General features: G+C 47.3%; 14 non-coding genes across 14 annotated transcripts; 7 read left to right on the forward strand and 7 right to left on the reverse strand.

Annotated features, from left to right (window-relative positions):
- Window positions 1-2,347: 2,347 nt before the first annotated feature.
- trnad-guc (transfer RNA aspartic acid (anticodon GUC)) lies at window positions 2,348-2,419 on the reverse strand. Its single transcript has one exon. It is a non-coding gene; the product is annotated as a tRNA-Asp (tRNA).
- Window positions 2,420-2,539: 120 nt separating this feature from the next.
- Window positions 2,540-2,612, forward strand: trnav-aac (transfer RNA valine (anticodon AAC)). The gene has a single exon. It is a non-coding gene; the product is annotated as a tRNA-Val (tRNA).
- Window positions 2,613-5,176: 2,564 nt separating this feature from the next.
- On the reverse strand, window positions 5,177-5,248 carry trnad-guc (transfer RNA aspartic acid (anticodon GUC)). Its single transcript has one exon. It is a non-coding gene; the product is annotated as a tRNA-Asp (tRNA).
- A 120-nt stretch (window positions 5,249-5,368) lies between these two features.
- trnav-aac (transfer RNA valine (anticodon AAC)) lies at window positions 5,369-5,441 on the forward strand. The gene has a single exon. It is a non-coding gene; the product is annotated as a tRNA-Val (tRNA).
- Window positions 5,442-8,009: 2,568 nt separating this feature from the next.
- trnad-guc (transfer RNA aspartic acid (anticodon GUC)) lies at window positions 8,010-8,081 on the reverse strand. Its single transcript has one exon. It is a non-coding gene; the product is annotated as a tRNA-Asp (tRNA).
- Window positions 8,082-8,201: 120 nt separating this feature from the next.
- Window positions 8,202-8,274, forward strand: trnav-aac (transfer RNA valine (anticodon AAC)). The gene has a single exon. It is a non-coding gene; the product is annotated as a tRNA-Val (tRNA).
- A 2,569-nt stretch (window positions 8,275-10,843) lies between these two features.
- trnad-guc (transfer RNA aspartic acid (anticodon GUC)) lies at window positions 10,844-10,915 on the reverse strand. Its single transcript has one exon. It is a non-coding gene; the product is annotated as a tRNA-Asp (tRNA).
- A 120-nt stretch (window positions 10,916-11,035) lies between these two features.
- trnav-aac (transfer RNA valine (anticodon AAC)) lies at window positions 11,036-11,108 on the forward strand. The gene has a single exon. It is a non-coding gene; the product is annotated as a tRNA-Val (tRNA).
- A 2,573-nt stretch (window positions 11,109-13,681) lies between these two features.
- Window positions 13,682-13,753, reverse strand: trnad-guc (transfer RNA aspartic acid (anticodon GUC)). Its single transcript has one exon. It is a non-coding gene; the product is annotated as a tRNA-Asp (tRNA).
- A 120-nt stretch (window positions 13,754-13,873) lies between these two features.
- trnav-aac (transfer RNA valine (anticodon AAC)) lies at window positions 13,874-13,946 on the forward strand. Its single transcript has one exon. It is a non-coding gene; the product is annotated as a tRNA-Val (tRNA).
- A 2,565-nt stretch (window positions 13,947-16,511) lies between these two features.
- Window positions 16,512-16,583, reverse strand: trnad-guc (transfer RNA aspartic acid (anticodon GUC)). Its single transcript has one exon. It is a non-coding gene; the product is annotated as a tRNA-Asp (tRNA).
- Window positions 16,584-16,703: 120 nt separating this feature from the next.
- trnav-aac (transfer RNA valine (anticodon AAC)) lies at window positions 16,704-16,776 on the forward strand. The gene has a single exon. It is a non-coding gene; the product is annotated as a tRNA-Val (tRNA).
- A 2,564-nt stretch (window positions 16,777-19,340) lies between these two features.
- Window positions 19,341-19,412, reverse strand: trnad-guc (transfer RNA aspartic acid (anticodon GUC)). The gene has a single exon. It is a non-coding gene; the product is annotated as a tRNA-Asp (tRNA).
- A 120-nt stretch (window positions 19,413-19,532) lies between these two features.
- trnav-aac (transfer RNA valine (anticodon AAC)) lies at window positions 19,533-19,605 on the forward strand. Its single transcript has one exon. It is a non-coding gene; the product is annotated as a tRNA-Val (tRNA).
- The last annotated feature ends 1,779 nt before the right edge of the window (window positions 19,606-21,384 follow it).

Consider the following 21,384-nt stretch of genomic DNA (forward strand, 5'->3'; position numbering starts at 1 on the left):
TATCAGTTTTGTGGGGTCTCATTTTGCTAACTTCTATGTTTCAGAGTCTCAGCCTGTCCTCCCAAGATTGCAGTTATACGTGAGGAAAAAGCCTTTATCGACATTCACCTATAAGTGGCGGATGCTTTTGCGCCACCCTAGTAGGGATGACCGCGAGTCAGTGCCAAGTCCCATGACATCACTCAAAGGGAGGAGAAATGGGCAAAGGCAGGTGACAGGAGAGATGGGTGTGAAGGTGGAAGGTGGGGAAAGACAGAGCAGAACACACCTCTTCGTGGTAACTGCAAAGAGGCCAACTTTCCCATTACCCTGCCCTGTGATACGTATTGGCAAGGAGTCAATGCGCTGACTCCGTGGGGAGGACACCACAAGAGTGGTTGTCACCCTGGGCAAAAAAAGAGAGTCCAACCTTTCTCGGGGAGCGCTGTTTGATTGCTGACGCTGCGTGGGAAGGCAAACAGCCTCGTATCAAATGGGTTTCGTCCCATCGGGAGAACCAGCCAAGGGACCAAGAGGGTTTGGAAACATCCCTCTTCTGGAAGACGTGACTCCTGTTTCTGCATGACCGTTCATCAGGTTTTGCAGAATCCTGCTCGGTTCGGTCATTGCCCTCGGAGCACTTTTCCTTCGGCAAGCACAAAGGGGGCGGTTGCCAGTCTCCATCCACCACTTGAAGAGCTGCTATTATAGTGAGTATTTTCAGAAGCTTATGAGTTTGCTTCACTCCTACCTACTATTACCCGGCTTGGGGAGATCTTCGTCATACTCTAGATGCATGTTAGACGTTTTAAAGTCATCTCCAAAGTCAAACAAATCGAAATTGATCATTTTGGCAAGTTTGCGGCGATCTGTTTCCGTCGTCTTATACATGGGGTGGACTTTGTGATCATCAGAATTCTAAGCTCCCAGAATTCAAGACATAATGAAATGCACTGTGGAACTTTAACACATGTTGGGATGATCACTGCGTAAAGGGGCCCGTGAACTGTGCGTGGCTTCTGCTGCTGGGGAGAGGACAGAGCAACTGATAGCTGGTGGCAGTTTTTTGCACGTTTCATGTTTATTTGAACGAGTGTCGTCCCTTGGGAACTTTGGGCACTGACAATGTAATAACTGACTTTGATCTCTGAGCTCTGATCGTGGGTTTAGGGAGGGTTATAGGTACTACTGACTATAAGTACTCCCCTTCACTGCTAATTTTAGGAGCCATGGCCTACGCATTGAATAATAAATCAACTTGAACATATTTGTTTCTGGTGTAAGAGCATCATCATACACTGATAAAGGTAAAGTGATAGAGCATGCTAAAAACTAAACAATACATTATATTTCCCAGTAGCCAGGACATCAGTGAGCAACTTAAGCCTTGAAAACCAAGCGACAGCAAATATGTAGAGTGGAAAATATATATATATATATATTTTTTTTTTAATCTGCCCTAAGTTCTAGGATTGATAACTGCTGCTCTGTCAGACCATGTTGGTTCTGTCAAATTGAAGGTTGGTTTATTGCTACCTGAAGGTGCCAGGCTAGCTCATAGGATGATCTCATGTTTTGGTGAGATTCCAGAAACTTCAATTGACCAATCTGCAGAAGTAGATGATACAACCGACTGATTCTCACTGTTGCAGTTCAAATGGGATAGACACATCCATCAGTAGTGAGCTTGAAATGGGACCTGGGATGGCATCCTACCCTTATCCAGGTGTGGACCATGGGCTCGGACTTGGAGGTGCTGATTCTCATCCTGGATGCTTCCCAATCGGCTGCAAACCAGCGAGAGCTGAAGGTCACGGCCTGCTAAAGCCAGCAGGACCACATCGTCTGTGAAAAGGAGAAACCCAATCCTGCAGCCGCCAAATTGGATCCCCTCAACAAATCACACAAATCTTCCATTATTATTACGGTATTTAAAGATTGGCACGGCAGCCTGTTATTAGACAGTATCCTCACCATTTAGTTGTCCAAAACACCCCGCATGACGTTAGACCCGGCTTGGCTTGCTGTAGGTGAAGCTGGCCAGCTGCTGCCACGGTGCCAGCCTCCTGCCCCGGCTGGGCTAGCTGTAGGTGAAGCTGGCTAGCTTTGGCGGCGTTAGTCCTGCTGACTCCGTGGGGAGAAACAGCGGTGTTTTACTTGTTTGCGCCAGAAAAAGGACAGAGATCCAAATTGTCCAAGTGGAGCGGACAAAACACAGAATCCACTTAACAGTCTGCACAAGACGAGGACACATTTGATAGAGGATAGTAATGAAAGGATTTGTAAGCGTCAGGCACAAGTGGTCAGTAGCAGCACTGGACTTGGGTTTGTGTTACTCTTGACCGAATAGCAGCCTGCCCACTGCCTACTCCCCGTCGGGGAATCGAACCCCGGTCTTCCGCGTGACAGGCGGAGATACTGTCCACTATACTAACGAGGACCTCAATGTCCAGGGCGCCGCGGCACACCTGAATAAAAAAGTAAAACGCCGGCTTCGGGAGAATGGGAGCAAAAACAGGCCTAGCGACCCAGCGATGTGGACATTTTCCTGGTCTTTGCAGTTTCCATAGTGTAGTGGTAATCACGTTTGCCTAACACGCAAAAGGTCCCCGGTTCGAAACCGGGTGGAAACACCTTCCCTCTGTCATGTTTGCACAAAATTATTGGTCAAACTTGCCGACTTTCACTGTCTGAAGAAAACGGCGAGCAAATGTCAAGGAGATATTGAAGTGGGGGTAAACAAAGGGATGCTCGCCAAGTAGCAAGGCAAAAAAAAAACACCATGAAAAGCTTGAGGGCGGTGTTTCACGTTTCTCTGCAAAGTTTACAATTGGCCTTGAGAGTGAAGTGCATATCAGTTTTGTGGGGTCTCATTTTGCTAACTTCTATGTTTCAGAGTCTCAGCCTGTCCTCCCAAGATTGCAGTTATACGTGAGGAAAAAGCCTTTATCGACATTCACCTATAAGTGGCGGATGCTTTTGCGCCACCCTAGTAGGGATGACCGCGAGTCAGTGCCAAGTCCCATGAAATCACTCAAAGGGAGGAGAAATGGGCAAAGGCAGGTGACAGGAGAGATGGGTGTGAAGGTGGAAGGTGGGGAAAGACAGAGCAGAACACACCTCTTCGTGGTAACTGCAAAGAGGCCAACTTTCCCATTACCCTGCCCTGTGATACGTATTGGAAAGGAGTCAATGCGCTGACTCCGTGGGGAGGACACCACAAGAGTGGTTGTCACCCTGGGCAAAAAAAGAGAGTCCAACCTTTCTCGGGGAGCGCTGTTTGATTGCTGACGCTGCGTGGGAAGGCAAACAGCCTCGTATCAAATGGGTTTCGTCCCATCGGGAGAGCCAGCCAAGGGACCAAGAGGGTTTGGAAACATCCCTCTTCTGGAAGACGTGACTCCTGTTTCTGCATGACCGTTCATCAGGTTTTGCAGAATCCTGCTCGGTTCGGTCATTGCCCTTGGAGCACTTTTCCTTCGGCAAGCACAAAGGGGGCGGTTGCCAGTCTCCATCCACCACTTGAAGAGCTGCTATTATAGTGAGTATTTTCAGAAGCTTATGAGTTTGCTTCACTCCTACCTACTATTACCCGGCTTGGGGAGATCTTCGTCATACTCTAGATGCATGTTAGACGTTTTAAAATCATCTCCAAAGTCAAACAAATCGAAATTGATCATTTTGGCAAGTTTGCGGCGATCTGTTTCCGTCGTCTTATACATGGTGTGGACTTTGTGATCATCAGAATTCTAAGCTCCCAGAATTCAAGACATAATGAAATGCACTGTGGAACTTTAACACATGTTGGGATGATCACTGCGTAAAGGGGCCCGTGAACTGTGCGTGGCTTCTGCTGCTGGGGAGAGGACAGAGCAACTGATAGCTGGTGGCAGTTTTTTGCACGTTTCATGTTTATTTGAACGAGTGTCGTCCCTTGGGAACTTTGGGCACTGACAATGTAATAACTGACTTTGATCTCTGAGCTCTGATCGTGGGTTTAGGGAGGGTTATAGGTACTACTGACTATAAGTACTCCCCTTCACTGCTAATTTTAGGAGCCATGGCCTACGCATTGAATAATAAATCAACTTGAACATATTTGTTTCTGGTGTAAGAGCATCATCATACACTGATAAAGGTAAAGTGATAGAGCATGCTAAAAACTAAACAATACATTATATTTCCCAGTAGCCAGGACATCAGTGAGCAACTTAAGCCTTGAAAACCAAGCGACAGCAAATATGTAGAGTGGAAAATATATATATATATATATTTTTTTTAATCTGCCCTAAGTTCTAGGATTGATAACTGCTGCTCTGTCAGACCATGTTGGTTCTGTCAAATTGAAGGTTGGTTTATTGCTACCTGAAGGTGCCAGGCTAGCTCATAGGATGATCTCATGTTTTGGTGAGATTCCAGAAACTTCAATTGACCAATCTGCAGAAGTAGATGATACAACCGACTGATTCTCACTGTTGCAGTTCAAATGGGATAGACACATCCATCAGTAGTGAGCTTGAAATGGGACCTGGGATGGCATCCTACCCTTATCCAGGTGTGGACCATGGGCTCGGACTTGGAGGTGCTGATTCTCATCCTGGATGCTTCCCAATCGGCTGCAAACCAGCGAGAGCTGAAGGTCACGGCCTGCTAAAGCCAGCAGGACCACATCGTCTGTGAAAAGGAGAAACCCAATCCTGCAGCCGCCAAATTGGATCCCCTCAACAAATCACACAAATCTTCCATTATTATTACGGTATTTAAAGATTGGCACGGCAGCCTGTTATTAGACAGTATCCTCACCATTTAGTTGTCCAAAACACCCCGCATGACATTAGACCCGGCTTGGCTTGCTGTAGGTGAAGCTGGCCAGCTGCTGCCACGGTGCCAGCCTCCTGCCCCGGCTGGGCTAGCTGTAGGTGAAGCTGGCTAGCTTTGGCGGCGTTAGTCCTGCTGACTCCGTGGGGAGAAACAGCGGTGTTTTACTTGTTTGCGCCAGAAAAAGGACAGAGATCCAAATTGTCCAAGTGGAGCGGACAAAACACAGAATCCACTTAACAGTCTGCACAAGACGAGGACACATTTGATAGAGGATAGTAATGAAAGGATTTGTAAGCGTCAGGCACAAGTGGTCAGTAGCAGCACTGGACTTGGGTTTGTGTTACTCTTGACCGAATAGCAGCCTGCCCACTGCCTACTCCCCGTCGGGGAATCGAACCCCGGTCTTCCGCGTGACAGGCGGAGATACTGTCCACTATACTAACGAGGACCTCAATGTCCAGGGCGCCGCGGCACAGCTGAATAAAAAAGTAAAACGCCGGCTTCGGGAGAATGGGAGCAAAAACAGGCCTAGCGACCCAGCGATGTGGACATTTTCCTGGTCTTTGCAGTTTCCATAGTGTAGTGGTAATCACGTTTGCCTAACACGCAAAAGGTCCCCGGTTCGAAACCGGGTGGAAACACCTTCCCTCTGTCATGTTTGCACAAAATTATTGGTCAAACTTGCCGACTTTCACTGTCTGAAGAAAACGGCGAGCAAATGTCAAGGAGATATTGAAGTGGGGGTAAACAAAGGGATGCTCGCCAAGTAGCAAGGCAAAAAAAAACACCATGAAAAGCTTGAGGGCGGTGTTTCACGTTTCTCTGCAAAGTTTACAATTGGCCTTGAGAGTGAAGTGCATATCAGTTTTGTGGGGTCTCATTTTGCTAACTTCTATGTTTCAGAGTCTCAGCCTGTCCTCCCAAGATTGCAGTTATACGTGAGGAAAAAGCCTTTATCGACATTCACCTATAAGTGGCGGATGCTTTTGCGCCACCCTAGTAGGGATGACCGCGAGTCAGTGCCAAGTCCCATGACATCACTCAAAGGGAGGAGAAATGGGCAAAGGCAGGTGACAGGAGAGATGGGTGTGAAGGTGGAAGGTGGGGAAAGACAGAGCAGAACACACCTCTTCGTGGTAACTGCAAAGAGGCCAACTTTCCCATTACCCTGCCCTGTGATACGTATTGGCAAGGAGTCAATGCGCTGACTCCGTGGGGAGGACACCACAAGAGTGGTTGTCACCCTGGGCAAAAAAAGAGAGTCCAACCTTTCTCGGGGAGCGCTGTTTGATTGCTGACGCTGCGTGGGAAGGCAAACAGCCTCGTATCAAATGGGTTTCGTCCCATCGGGAGAACCAGCCAAGGGACCAAGAGGGTTTGGAAACATCCCTCTTCTGGAAGACGTGACTCCTGTTTCTGCATGACCGTTCATCAGGTTTTGCAGAATCCTGCTCGGTTCGGTCATTGCCCTTGGAGCACTTTTCCTTCGGCAAGCACAAAGGGGGCGGTTGCCAGTCTCCATCCACCACTTGAAGAGCTGCTATTATAGTGAGTATTTTCAGAAGCTTATGAGTTTGCTTCACTCCTACCTACTATTACCCGGCTTGGGGAGATCTTCGTCATACTCTAGATGCATGTTAGACGTTTTAAAGTCATCTCCAAAGTCAAACAAATCGAAATTGATCATTTTGGCAAGTTTGCGGCGATCTGTTTCCGTCGTCTTATACATGGTGTGGACTTTGTGATCATCAGAATTCTAAGCTCCCAGAATTCAAGACATAATGAAATGCACTGTGGAACTTTAACACATGTTGGGATGATCACTGCGTAAAGGGGCCCGTGAACTGTGCGTGGCTTCTGCTGCTGGGGAGAGGACAGAGCAACTGATAGCTGGTGGCAGTTTTTTGCACGTTTCATGTTTATTTGAACGAGTGTCGTCCCTTGGGAACTTTGGGCACTGACAATGTAATAACTGACTTTGATCTCTGAGCTCTGATCGTGGGTTTAGGGAGGGTTATAGGTACTACTGACTATAAGTACTCCCCTTCACTGCTAATTTTAGGAGCCATGGCCTACGCATTGAATAATAAATCAACTTGAACATATTTGTTTCTGGTGTAAGAGCATCATCATACACTGATAAAGGTAAAGTGATAGAGCATGCTAAAAACTAAACAATACATTATATTTCCCAGTAGCCAGGACATCAGTGAGCAACTTAAGCCTTGAAAACCAAGCGACAGCAAATATGTAGAGTGGAAAATATATATATATATATATATATTTTTTTTTTTAATCTGCCCTAAGTTCTAGGATTGATAACTGCTGCTCTGTCAGACCATGTTGGTTTGACAATTGAAGGTTGGTTTATTGCTACCTGAAGGTGCCAGGCTAGCTCATAGGATGATCTCATGTTTTGGTGAGATTCCAGAAACTTCAATTGACCAATCTGCAGAAGTAGATGATACAACCGACTGATTCTCACTGTTGCAGTTCAAATGGGATAGACACATCCATCAGTAGTGAGCTTGAAATGGGACCTGGGATGGCATCCTACCCTTATCCAGGTGTGGACCATGGGCTCGGACTTGGAGGTGCTGATTCTCATCCTGGATGCTTCCCAATCGGCTGCAAACCAGCGAGAGCTGAAGGTCACGGCCTGCTAAAGCCAGCAGGACCACATCGTCTGTGAAAAGGAGAAACCCAATCCTGCAGCCGCCAAATTGGATCCCCTCAACAAATCACACAAATCTTCCATTATTATTACGGTATTTAAAGATTGGCACGGCAGCCTGTTATTAGACAGTATCCTCACCATTTAGTTGTCCAAAACACCCCGCATGACGTTAGACCCGGCTTGGCTTGCTGTAGGTGAAGCTGGCCAGCTGCTGCCACGGTGCCAGCCTCCTGCCCCGGCTGGGCTAGCTGTAGGTGAAGCTGGCTAGCTTTGGCGGCGTTAGTCCTGCTGACTCCGTGGGGAGAAACAGCGGTGTTTTACTTGTTTGCGCCAGAAAAAGGACAGAGATCCAAATTGTCCAAGTGGAGCGGACAAAACACAGAATCCACTTAACAGTCTGCACAAGACGAGGACACATTTGATAGAGGATAGTAATGAAAGGATTTGTAAGCGTCAGGCACAAGTGGTCAGTAGCAGCACTGGACTTGGGTTTGTGTTACTCTTGACCGAATAGCAGCCTGCCCACTGCCTACTCCCCGTCGGGGAATCGAACCCCGGTCTTCCGCGTGACAGGCGGAGATACTGTCCACTATACTAACGAGGACCTCAATGTCCAGGGCGCCGCGGCACACCTGAATAAAAAAGTAAAACGCCGGCTTCGGGAGAATGGGAGCAAAAACAGGCCTAGCGACCCAGCGATGTGGACATTTTCCTGGTCTTTGCAGTTTCCATAGTGTAGTGGTAATCACGTTTGCCTAACACGCAAAAGGTCCCCGGTTCGAAACCGGGTGGAAACACCTTCCCTCTGTCATGTTTGCACAAAATTATTGGTCAAACTTGCCGACTTTCACTGTCTGAAGAAAACGGCGAGCAAATGTCAAGGAGATATTGAAGTGGGGGTAAACAAAGGGATGCTCGCCAAGTAGCAAGGCAAAAAAAAAACACCATGAAAAGCTTGAGGGCGGTGTTTCACGTTTCTCTGCAAAGTTTACAATTGGCCTTGAGAGTGAAGTGCATATCAGTTTTGTGGGGTCTCATTTTGCTAACTTCTATGTTTCAGAGTCTCAGCCTGTCCTCCCAAGATTGCAGTTATACGTGAGGAAAAAGCCTTTATCGACATTCACCTATAAGTGGCGGATGCTTTTGCGCCACCCTAGTAGGGATGACCGCGAGTCAGTGCCAAGTCCCATGACATCACTCAAAGGGAGGAGAAATGGGCAAAGGCAGGTGACAGGAGAGATGGGTGTGAAGGTGGAAGGTGGGGAAAGACAGAGCAGAACACACCTCTTCGTGGTAACTGCAAAGAGGCCAACTTTCCCATTACCCTGCCCTGTGATACGTATTGGCAAGGAGTCAATGCGCTGACTCCGTGGGGAGGACACCACAAGAGTGGTTGTCACCCTGGGCAAAAAAAGAGAGTCCAACCTTTCTCGGGGAGCGCTGTTTGATTGCTGACGCTGCGTGGGAAGGCAAACAGCCTCGTATCAAATGGGTTTCGTCCCATCGGGAGAACCAGCCAAGGGACCAAGAGGGTTTGGAAACATCCCTCTTCTGGAAGACGTGACTCCTGTTTCTGCATGACCGTTCATCAGGTTTTGCAGAATCCTGCTCGGTTCGGTCATTGCCCTTGGAGCACTTTTCCTTCGGCAAGCACAAAGGGGGCGGTTGCCAGTCTCCATCCACCACTTGAAGAGCTGCTATTATAGTGAGTATTTTCAGAAGCTTATGAGTTTGCTTCACTCCTACCTACTATTACCCGGCTTGGGGAGATCTTCGTCATACTCTAGATGCATGTTAGACGTTTTAAAGTCATCTCCAAAGTCAAACAAATCGAAATTGATCATTTTGGCAAGTTTGCGGCGATCTGTTTCCGTCGTCTTATACATGGTGTGGACTTTGTGATCATCAGAATTCTAAGCTCCCAGAATTCAAGACATAATGAAATGCACTGTGGAACTTTAACACATGTTGGGATGATCACTGCGTAAAGGGGCCCGTGAACTGTGCGTGGCTTCTGCTGCTGGGGAGAGGACAGAGCAACTGATAGCTGGTGGCAGTTTTTTGCACGTTTCATGTTTATTTGAACGAGTGTCGTCCCTTGGGAACTTTGGGCACTGACAATGTAATAACTGACTTTGATCTCTGAGCTCTGATCGTGGGTTTAGGGAGGGTTATAGGTACTACTGACTATAAGTACTCCCCTTCACTGCTAATTTTAGGAGCCATGGCCTACGCATTGAATAATAAATCAACTTGAACATATTTGTTTCTGGTGTAAGAGCATCATCATACACTGATAAAGGTAAAGTGATAGAGCATGCTAAAAACTAAACAATACATTATATTTCCCAGTAGCCAGGACATCAGTGAGCAACTTAAGCCTTGAAAACCAAGCGACAGCAAATATGTAGAGTGGAAAATATATATATATATATATATATTTTTTTTTTTAATCTGCCCTAAGTTCTAGGATTGATAACTGCTGCTCTGTCAGACCATGTTGGTTTGACAATTGAAGGTTGGTTTATTGCTACCTGAAGGTGCCAGGCTAGCTCATAGGATGATCTCATGTTTTGGTGAGATTCCAGAAACTTCAATTGACCAATCTGCAGAAGTAGATGATACAACCGACTGATTCTCACTGTTGCAGTTCAAATGGGATAGACACATCCATCAGTAGTGAGCTTGAAATGGGACCTGGGATGGCATCCTACCCTTATCCAGGTGTGGACCATGGGCTCGGACTTGGAGGTGCTGATTCTCATCCTGGATGCTTCCCAATCGGCTGCAAACCAGCGAGAGCTGAAGGTCACGGCCTGCTAAAGCCAGCAGGACCACATCGTCTGTGAAAAGGAGAAACCCAATCCTGCAGCCGCCAAATTGGATCCCCTCAACAAATCACACAAATCTTCCATTATTATTACGGTATTTAAAGATTGGCACGGCAGCCTGTTATTAGACAGTATCCTCACCATTTAGTTGTCCAAAACACCCCGCATGACGTTAGACCCGGCTTGGCTTGCTGTAGGTGAAGCTGGCCAGCTGCTGCCACGGTGCCAGCCTCCTGCCCCGGCTGGGCTAGCTGTAGGTGAAGCTGGCTAGCTTTGGCGGCGTTAGTCCTGCTGACTCCGTGGGGAGAAACAGCGGTGTTTTACTTGTTTGCGCCAGAAAAAGGACAGAGATCCAAATTGTCCAAGTGGAGCGGACAAAACACAGAATCCACTTAACAGTCTGCACAAGACGAGGACACATTTGATAGAGGATAGTAATGAAAGGATTTGTAAGCGTCAGGCACAAGTGGTCAGTAGCAGCACTGGACTTGGGTTTGTGTTACTCTTGACCGAATAGCAGCCTGCCCACTGCCTACTCCCCGTCGGGGAATCGAACCCCGGTCTTCCGCGTGACAGGCGGAGATACTGTCCACTATACTAACGAGGACCTCAATGTCCAGGGCGCCGCGGCACACCTGAATAAAAAAGTAAAACGCCGGCTTCGGGAGAATGGGAGCAAAAACAGGCCTAGCGACCCAGCGATGTGGACATTTTCCTGGTCTTTGCAGTTTCCATAGTGTAGTGGTAATCACGTTTGCCTAACACGCAAAAGGTCCCCGGTTCGAAACCGGGTGGAAACACCTTCCCTCTGTCATGTTTGCACAAAATTATTGGTCAAACTTGCCGACTTTCACTGTCTGAAGAAAACGGCGAGCAAATGTCAAGGAGATATTGAAGTGGGGGTAAACAAAGGGATGCTCGCCAAGTAGCAAGGCAAAAAAAAAACACCATGAAAAGCTTGAGGGCGGTGTTTCACGTTTCTCTGCAAAGTTTACAATTGGCCTTGAGAGTGAAGTGCATATCAGTTTTGTGGGGTCTCATTTTGCTAACTTCTATGTTTCAGAGTCTCAGCCTGTCCTCCCAAGATTGCAGTTATACGTGAGGAAAAAGCCTTTATCGACATTCACCTATAAGTGGCGGATGCTTTTGCGCCACCCTAGTAGGGATGACCGCGAGTCAGTGCCAAGTCCCATGACATCACTCAAAGGGAGGAGAAATGGGCAAAGGCAGGTGACAGGAGAGATGGGTGTGAAGGTGGAAGGTGGGGAAAGACAGAGCAGAACACACCTCTTCGTGGTAACTGCAAAGAGGCCAACTTTCCCATTACCCTGCCCTGTGATACGTATTGGCAAGGAGTCAATGCGCTGACTCCGTGGGGAGGACACCACAAGAGTGGTTGTCACCCTGGGCAAAAAAAGAGAGTCCAACCTTTCTCGGGGAGCGCTGTTTGATTGCTGACGCTGCGTGGGAAGGCAAACAGCCTCGTATCAAATGGGTTTCGTCCCATCGGGAGAACCAGCCAAGGGACCAAGAGGGTTTGGAAACATCCCTCTTCTGGAAGACGTGACTCCTGTTTCTGCATGACCGTTCATCAGGTTTTGCAGAATCCTGCTCGGTTCGGTCATTGCCCTTGGAGCACTTTTCCTTCGGCAAGCACAAAGGGGGCGGTTGCCAGTCTCCATCCACCACTTGAAGAGCTGCTATTATAGTGAGTATTTTCAGAAGCTTATGAGTTTGCTTCACTCCTACCTACTATTACCCGGCTTGGGGAGATCTTCGTCATACTCTAGATGCATGTTAGACGTTTTAAAGTCATCTCCAAAGTCAAACAAATCGAAATTGATCATTTTGGCAAGTTTGCGGCGATCTGTTTCCGTCGTCTTATACATGGTGTGGACTTTGTGATCATCAGAATTCTAAGCTCCCAGAATTCAAGACATAATGAAATGCACTGTGGAACTTTAACACATGTTGGGATGATCACTGCGTAAAGGGGCCCGTGAACTGTGCGTGGCTTCTGCTGCTGGGGAGAGGACAGAGCAACTGATAGCTGGTGGCAGTTTTTTGCACGTTTCATGTTTATTTGAACGAGTGTCGTCCCTTGGGAACTTTGGGCACTGACAATGTAATAACTGACTTTGATCTCTGAGCTCTGATCGTGGGTTTAGGGAGGGTTATAGGTACTACTGACTATAAGTACTCCCCTTCACTGCTAATTTTAGGAGCCATGGCCTACGCATTGAATAATAAATCAACTTGAACATATTTGTTTCTGGTGTAAGAGCATCATCATACACTGATAAAGGTAAAGTGATAGAGCATGCTAAAAACTAAACAATACATTATATTTCCCAGTAGCCAGGACATCAGTGAGCAACTTAAGCCTTGAAAACCAAGCGACAGCAAATATGTAGAGTGGAAAATATATATATATATATATATTTTTTTTAATCTGCCCTAAGTTCTAGGATTGATAACTGCTGCTCTGTCAGACCATGTTGGTTCTGTCAAATTGAAGGTTGGTTTATTGCTACCTGAAGGTGCCAGGCTAGCTCATAGGATGATCTCATGTTTTGGTGAGATTCCAGAAACTTCAATTGACCAATCTGCAGAAGTAGATGATACAACCGACTGATTCTCACTGTTGCAGTTCAAATGGGATAGACACATCCATCAGTAGTGAGCTTGAAATGGGACCTGGGATGGCATCCTACCCTTATCCAGGTGTGGACCATGGGCTCGGACTTGGAGGTGCTGATTCTCATCCTGGATGCTTCCCAATCGGCTGCAAACCAGCGAGAGCTGAAGGTCACGGCCTGCTAAAGCCAGCAGGACCACATCGTCTGTGAAAAGGAGAAACCCAATCCTGCAGCCGCCAAATTGGATCCCCTCAACAAATCACACAAATCTTCCATTATTATTACGGTATTTAAAGATTGGCACGGCAGCCTGTTATTAGACAGTATCCTCACCATTTAGTTGTCCAAAACACCCCGCATGACGTTAGACCCGGCTTGGCTTGCTGTAGGTGAAGCTGGCCAGCTGCTGCCACGGTGCCAGCCTCCTGCCCCGGCTGGGCTAGCTGTAGGTGAAGCTTGCTAGCTTTGGCGGCGTTAGTCCTGCTGACTCCGTGGGGAGAAACAGCGGTGTTTTACTTGTTTGCGCCAGAAAAAGGACAGAGATCCAAATTGTCCAAGTGGAGCGGACAAAACACAGAATCCACTTAACAGTCTGCACAAGACGAGGACACATTTGATAGAGGATAGTAATGAAAGGATTTGTAAGCGTCAGGCACAAGTGGTCAGTAGCAGCACTGGACTTGGGTTTGTGTTACTCTTGACCGAATAGCAGCCTGCCCACTGCCTACTGCCTACTCCCCGTCGGGGAATCGAACCCCGGTCTTCCGCGTGACAGGCGGAGATACTGTCCACTATACTAACGAGGACCTCAATGTCCAGGGCGCCGCGGCACACCTGAATAAAAAAGTAAAACGCCGGCTTCGGGAGAATGGGAGCAAAAACAGGCCTAGCGACCCAGCGATGTGGACATTTTCCTGGTCTTTGCAGTTTCCATAGTGTAGTGGTAATCACGTTTGCCTAACACGCAAAAGGTCCCCGGTTCGAAACCGGGTGGAAACACCTTCCCTCTGTCATGTTTGCACAAAATTATTGGTCAAACTTGCCGACTTTCACTGTCTGAAGAAAACGGCGAGCAAATGTCAAGGAGATATTGAAGTGGGGGTAAACAAAGGGATGCTCGCCAAGTAGCAAGGCAAAAAAAAAACACCATGAAAAGCTTGAGGGCGGTGTTTCACGTTTCTCTGCAAAGTTTACAATTGGCCTTGAGAGTGAAGTGCATATCAGTTTTGTGGGGTCTCATTTTGCTAACTTCTATGTTTCAGAGTCTCAGCCTGTCCTCCCAAGATTGCAGTTATACGTGAGGAAAAAGCCTTTATCGACATTCACCTATAAGTGGCGGATGCTTTTGCGCCACCCTAGTAGGGATGACCGCGAGTCAGTGCCAAGTCCCATGACATCACTCAAAGGGAGGAGAAATGGGCAAAGGCAGGTGACAGGAGAGATGGGTGTGAAGGTGGAAGGTGGGGAAAGACAGAGCAGAACACACCTCTTCGTGGTAACTGCAAAGAGGCCAACTTTCCCATTACCCTGCCCTGTGATACGTATTGGCAAGGAGTCAATGCGCTGACTCCGTGGGGAGGACACCACAAGAGTGGTTGTCACCCTGGGCAAAAAAAGAGAGTCCAACCTTTCTCGGGGAGCGCTGTTTGATTGCTGACGCTGCGTGGGAAGGCAAACAGCCTCGTATCAAATGGGTTTCGTCCCATCGGGAGAACCAGCCAAGGGACCAAGAGGGTTTGGAAACATCCCTCTTCTGGAAGACGTGACTCCTGTTTCTGCATGACCGTTCATCAGGTTTTGCAGAATCCTGCTCGGTTCGGTCATTGCCCTTGGAGCACTTTTCCTTCGGCAAGCACAAAGGGGGCGGTTGCCAGTCTCCATCCACCACTTGAAGAGTGGCTATTATAGTGAGTATTTTCAGAAGCTTATGAGTTTGCTTCACTCCTACCTACTATTACCCGGCTTGGGGAGATCTTCGTCATACTCTAGATGCATGTTAGACGTTTTAAAGTCATCTCCAAAGTCAAACAAATCGAAATTGATCATTTTGGCAAGTTTGCGGCGATCTGTTTCCGTCGTCTTATACATGGGGTGGACTTTGTGATCATCAGAATTCTAAGCTCCCAGAATTCAAGACATAATGAAATGCACTGTGGAACTTTAACACATGTTGGGATGATCACTGCGTAAAGGGGCCCGTGAACTGTGCGTGGCTTCTGCTGCTGGGGAGAGGACAGAGCAACTGATAGCTGGTGGCAGTTTTTTGCACGTTTCATGTTTATTTGAACGAGTGTCGTCCCTTGGGAACTTTGGGCACTGACAATGTAATAACTGACTTTGATCTCTGAGCTCTGATCGTGGGTTTAGGGAGGGTTATAGGTACTACTGACTATAAGTACTCCCCTTCACTGCTAATTTTAGGAGCCATGGCCTACGCATTGAATAATAAATCAACTTGAACATATTTGTTTCTGGTGTAAGAGCATCATCATACACTGATAAAGGTAAAGTGATAGAGCATGCTAAAAACTAAACAATACATTATATTTCCCAGTAGCCAGGACATCAGTGAGCAACTTAAGCCTTGAAAACCAAGCGACAGCAAATATGTAGAGTGGAAAATATATATATATATATATTTTTTTTTAATCTGCCCTAAGTTCTAGGATTGATAACTGCTGCTCTGTCAGACCATGTTGGTTCTGTCAAATTGAAGGTTGGTTTATTGCTACCTGAAGGTGCCAGGCTAGCTCATAGGATGATCTCATGTTTTGGTGAGATTCCAGAAACTTCAATTGACCAATCTGCAGAAGTAGATGATACAACCGACTGATTCTCACTGTTGCAGTTCAAATGGGATAGACACATCCATCAGTAGTGAGCTTGAAATGGGACCTGGGATGGCATCCTACCCTTATCCAGGTGTGGACCATGGGCTCGGACTTGGAGGTGCTGATTCTCATCCTGGATGCTTCCCAATCGGCTGCAAACCAGCGAGAGCTGAAGGTCACGGCCTGCTAAAGCCAGCAGGACCACATCGTCTGTGAAAAGGAGAAACCCAATCCTGCAGCCGCCAAATTGGATCCCCTCAACAAATCACACAAATCTTCCATTATTATTACGGTATTTAAAGATTGGCACGGCAGCCTGTTATTAGACAGTATCCTCACCATTTAGTTGTCCAAAACACCCCGCATGACGTTAGACCCGGCTTGGCTTGCTGTAGGTGAAGCTGGCCAGCTGCTGCCACGGTGCCAGCCTCCTGCCCCGGCTGGGCTAGCTGTAGGTGAAGCTGGCTAGCTTTGGCGGCGTTAGTCCTGCTGACTCCGTGGGGAGAAACAGCGGTGTTTTACTTGTTTGCGCCAGAAAAAGGACAGAGATCCAAATTGTCCAAGTGGAGCGGACAAAACACAGAATCCACTTAACAGTCTGCACAAGACGAGGACACATTTGATAGAGGATAGTAATGAAAGGATTTGTAAGCGTCAGGCACAAGTGGTCAGTAGCAGCACTGGACTTGGGTTTGTGTTACTCTTGACCGAATAGCAGCCTGCCCACTGCCTACTCCCCGTCGGGGAATCGAACCCCGGTCTTCCGCGTGACAGGCGGAGATACTGTCCACTATACTAACGAGGACCTCAATGTCCAGGGCGCCGCGGCACACCTGAATAAAAAAGTAAAACGCCGGCTTCGGGAGAATGGGAGCAAAAACAGGCCTAGCGACCCAGCGATGTGGACATTTTCCTGGTCTTTGCAGTTTCCATAGTGTAGTGGTAATCACGTTTGCCTAACACGCAAAAGGTCCCCGGTTCGAAACCGGGTGGAAACACCTTCCCTCTGTCATGTTTGCACAAAATTATTGGTCAAACTTGCCGACTTTCACTGTCTGAAGAAAACGGCGAGCAAATGTCAAGGAGATATTGAAGTGGGGGTAAACAAAGGGATGCTCGCCAAGTAGCAAGGCAAAAAAAAAACACCATGAAAAGCTTGAGGGCGGTGTTTCACGTTTCTCTGCAAAGTTTACAATTGGCCTTGAGAGTGAAGTGCATATCAGTTTTGTGGGGTCTCATTTTGCTAACTTCTATGTTTCAGAGTCTCAGCCTGTCCTCCCAAGATTGCAGTTATACGTGAGGAAAAAGCCTTTATCGACATTCACCTATAAGTGGCGGATGCTTTTGCGCCACCCTAGTAGGGATGACCGCGAGTCAGTGCCAAGTCCCATGAAATCACTCAAAGGGAGGAGAAATGGGCAAAGGCAGGTGACAGGAGAGATGGGTGTGAAGGTGGAAGGTGGGGAAAGACAGAGCAGAACACACCTCTTCGTGGTAACTGCAAAGAGGCCAACTTTCCCATTACCCTGCCCTGTGATACGTATTGGAAAGGAGTCAATGCGCTGACTCCGTGGGGAGGACACCACAAGAGTGGTTGTCACCCTGGGCAAAAAAAGAGAGTCCAACCTTTCTCGGGGAGCGCTGTTTGATTGCTGACGCTGCGTGGGAAGGCAAACAGCCTCGTATCAAATGGGTTTCGTCCCATCGGGAGAGCCAGCCAAGGGACCAAGAGGGTTTGGAAACATCCCTCTTCTGGAAGACGTGACTCCTGTTTCTGCATGACCGTTCATCAGGTTTTGCAGAATCCTGCTCGGTTCGGTCATTGCCCTTGGAGCACTTTTCCTTCGGCAAGCACAAAGGGGGCGGTTGCCAGTCTCCATCCACCACTTGAAGAGCTGCTATTATAGTGAGTATTTTCAGAAGCTTATGAGTTTGCTTCACTCCTACCTACTATTACCCGGCTTGGGGAGATCTTCGTCATACTCTAGATGCATGTTAGACGTTTTAAAATCATCTCCAAAGTCAAACAAATCGAAATTGATCATTTTGGCAAGTTTGCGGCGATCTGTTTCCGTCGTCTTATACATGGTGTGGACTTTGTGATCATCAGAATTCTAAGCTCCCAGAATTCAAGACATAATGAAATGCACTGTGGAACTTTAACACATGTTGGGATGATCACTGCGTAAAGGGGCCCGTGAACTGTGCGTGGCTTCTGCTGCTGGGGAGAGGACAGAGCAACTGATAGCTGGTGGCAGTTTTTTGCACGTTTCATGTTTATTTGAACGAGTGTCGTCCCTTGGGAACTTTGGGCACTGACAATGTAATAACTGACTTTGATCTCTGAGCTCTGATCGTGGGTTTAGGGAGGGTTATAGGTACTACTGACTATAAGTACTCCCCTTCACTGCTAATTTTAGGAGCCATGGCCTACGCATTGAATAATAAATCAACTTGAACATATTTGTTTCTGGTGTAAGAGCATCATCATACACTGATAAAGGTAAAGTGATAGAGCATGCTAAAAACTAAACAATACATTATATTTCCCAGTAGCCAGGACATCAGTGAGCAACTTAAGCCTTGAAAACCAAGCGACAGCAAATATGTAGAGTGGAAAATATATATATATATATATTTTTTTTAATCTGCCCTAAGTTCTAGGATTGATAACTGCTGCTCTGTCAGACCATGTTGGTTCTGTCAAATTGAAGGTTGGTTTATTGCTACCTGAAGGTGCCAGGCTAGCTCATAGGATGATCTCATGTTTTGGTGAGATTCCAGAAACTTCAATTGACCAATCTGCAGAAGTAGATGATACAACCGACTGATTCTCACTGTTGCAGTTCAAATGGGATAGACACATCCATCAGTAGTGAGCTTGAAATGGGACCTGGGATGGCATCCTACCCTTATCCAGGTGTGGACCATGGGCTCGGACTTGGAGGTGCTGATTCTCATCCTGGATGCTTCCCAATCGGCTGCAAACCAGCGAGAGCTGAAGGTCACGGCCTGCTAAAGCCAGCAGGACCACATCGTCTGTGAAAAGGAGAAACCCAATCCTGCAGCCGCCAAATTGGATCCCCTCAACAAATCACACAAATCTTCCATTATTATTACGGTATTTAAAGATTGGCACGGCAGCCTGTTATTAGACAGTATCCTCACCATTTAGTTGTCCAAAACACCCCGCATGACGTTAGACCCGGCTTGGCTTGCTGTAGGTGAAGCTGGCCAGCTGCTGCCACGGTGCCAGCCTCCTGCCCCGGCTGGGCTAGCTGTAGGTGAAGCTGGCTAGCTTTGGCGGCGTTAGTCCTGCTGACTCCGTGGGGAGAAACAGCGGTGTTTTACTTGTTTGCGCCAGAAAAAGGACAGAGATCCAAATTGTCCAAGTGGAGCGGACAAAACACAGAATCCACTTAACAGTCTGCACAAGACGAGGACACATTTGATAGAGGATAGTAATGAAAGGATTTGTAAGCGTCAGGCACAAGTGGTCAGTAGCAGCACTGGACTTGGGTTTGTGTTACTCTTGACCGAATAGCAGCCTGCCCACTGCCTACTCCCCGTCGGGGAATCGAACCCCGGTCTTCCGCGTGACAGGCGGAGATACTGTCCACTATACTAACGAGGACCTCAATGTCCAGGGCGCCGCGGCACACCTGAATAAAAAAGTAAAACGCCGGCTTCGGGAGAATGGGAGCAAAAACAGGCCTAGCGACCCAGCGATGTGGACATTTTCCTGGTCTTTGCAGTTTCCATAGTGTAGTGGTAATCACGTTTGCCTAACACGCAAAAGGTCCCCGGTTCGAAACCGGGTGGAAACACCTTCCCTCTGTCATGTTTGCACAAAATTATTGGTCAAACTTGCCGACTTTCACTGTCTGAAGAAAACGGCGAGCAAATGTCAAGGAGATATTGAAGTGGGGGTAAACAAAGGGATGCTCGCCAAGTAGCAAGGCAAAAAAAAAACACCATGAAAAGCTTGAGGGCGGTGTTTCACGTTTCTCTGCAAAGTTTACAATTGGCCTTGAGAGTGAAGTGCATATCAGTTTTGTGGGGTCTCATTTTGCTAACTTCTATGTTTCAGAGTCTCAGCCTGTCCTCCCAAGATTGCAGTTATACGTGAGGAAAAAGCCTTTATCGACATTCACCTATAAGTGGCGGATGCTTTTGCGCCACCCTAGTAGGGATGACCGCGAGTCAGTGCCAAGTCCCATGACATCACTCAAAGGGAGGAGAAATGGGCAAAGGCAGGTGACAGGAGAGATGGGTGTGAAGGTGGAAGGTGGGGAAAGACAGAGCAGAACACACCTCTTCGTGGTAACTGCAAAGAGGCCAACTTTCCCATTACCCTGCCCTGTGATACGTATTGGCAAGGAGTCAATGCGCTGACTCCGTGGGGAGGACACCACAAGAGTGGTTGTCACCCTGGGCAAAAAAAGAGAGTCCAACCTTTCTCGGGGAGCGCTGTTTGATTGCTGACGCTGCGTGGGAAGGCAAACAGCCTCGTATCAAATGGGTTTCGTCCCATCGGGAGAACCAGCCAAGGGACCAAGAGGGTTTGGAAACATCCCTCTTCTGGAAGACGTGACTCCTGTTTCTGCATGACCGTTCATCAGGTTTTGCAGAATCCTGCTCGGTTCGGTCATTGCCCTTGGAGCACTTTTCCTTCGGCAAGCACAAAGGGGGCGGTTGCCAGTCTCCATCCACCACTTGAAGAGCTGCTATTATAGTGAGTATTTTCAGAAGCTTATGAGTTTGCTTCACTCCTACCTACTATTACCCGGCTTGGGGAGATCTTCGTCATACTCTAGATGCATGTTAGACGTTTTAAAGTCATCTCCAAAGTCAAACAAATCGAAATTGATCATTTTGGCAAGTTTGCGGCGATCTGTTTCCGTCGTCTTATACATGGTGTGGACTTTGTGATCATCAGAATTCTAAGCTCCCAGAATTCAAGACATAATGAAATGCACTGTGGAACTTTAACACATGTTGGGATGATCACTGCGTAAAGGGGCCCGTGAACTGTGCGTGGCTTCTGCTGCTGGGGAGAGGACAGAGCAACTGATAGCTGGTGGCAGTTTTTTGCACGTTTCATGTTTATTTGAACGAGTGTCGTCCCTTGGGAACTTTGGGCACTGACAATGTAATAACTGACTTTGATCTCTGAGCTCTGATCGTGGGTTTAGGGAGGGTTATAGGTACTACTGACTATAAGTACTCCCCTTCACTGCTAATTTTAGGAGCCATGGCCTACGCATTGAATAATAAATCAACTTGAACATATTTGTTTCTGGTGTAAGAGCATCATCATACACTGATAAAGGTAAAGTGATAGAGCATGCTAAAAACTAAACAATACATTATATTTCCCAGTAGCCAGGACATCAGTGAGCAACTTAAGCCTTGAAAACCAAGCGACAGCAAATATGTAGAGTGGAAAATATATATATATATATATTTTTTTTAATCTGCCCTAAGTTCTAGGATTGATAACTGCTGCTCTGTCAGACCATGTTGGTTCTGTCAAATTGAAGGTTGGTTTATTGCTACCTGAAGGTGCCAGGCTAGCTCATAGGATGATCTCATGTTTTGGTGAG

Source organism: Aulostomus chinensis, chromosome 20, assembly GCF_037954235.1.
Source record: "Aulostomus chinensis isolate RoL2024-O1b breed Wild chromosome 20, RoL_Achi_v1.0, whole genome shotgun sequence".
In the NCBI taxonomy this organism is placed as follows: domain Eukaryota; kingdom Metazoa; phylum Chordata; class Actinopteri; order Syngnathiformes; family Aulostomidae; genus Aulostomus; species Aulostomus chinensis.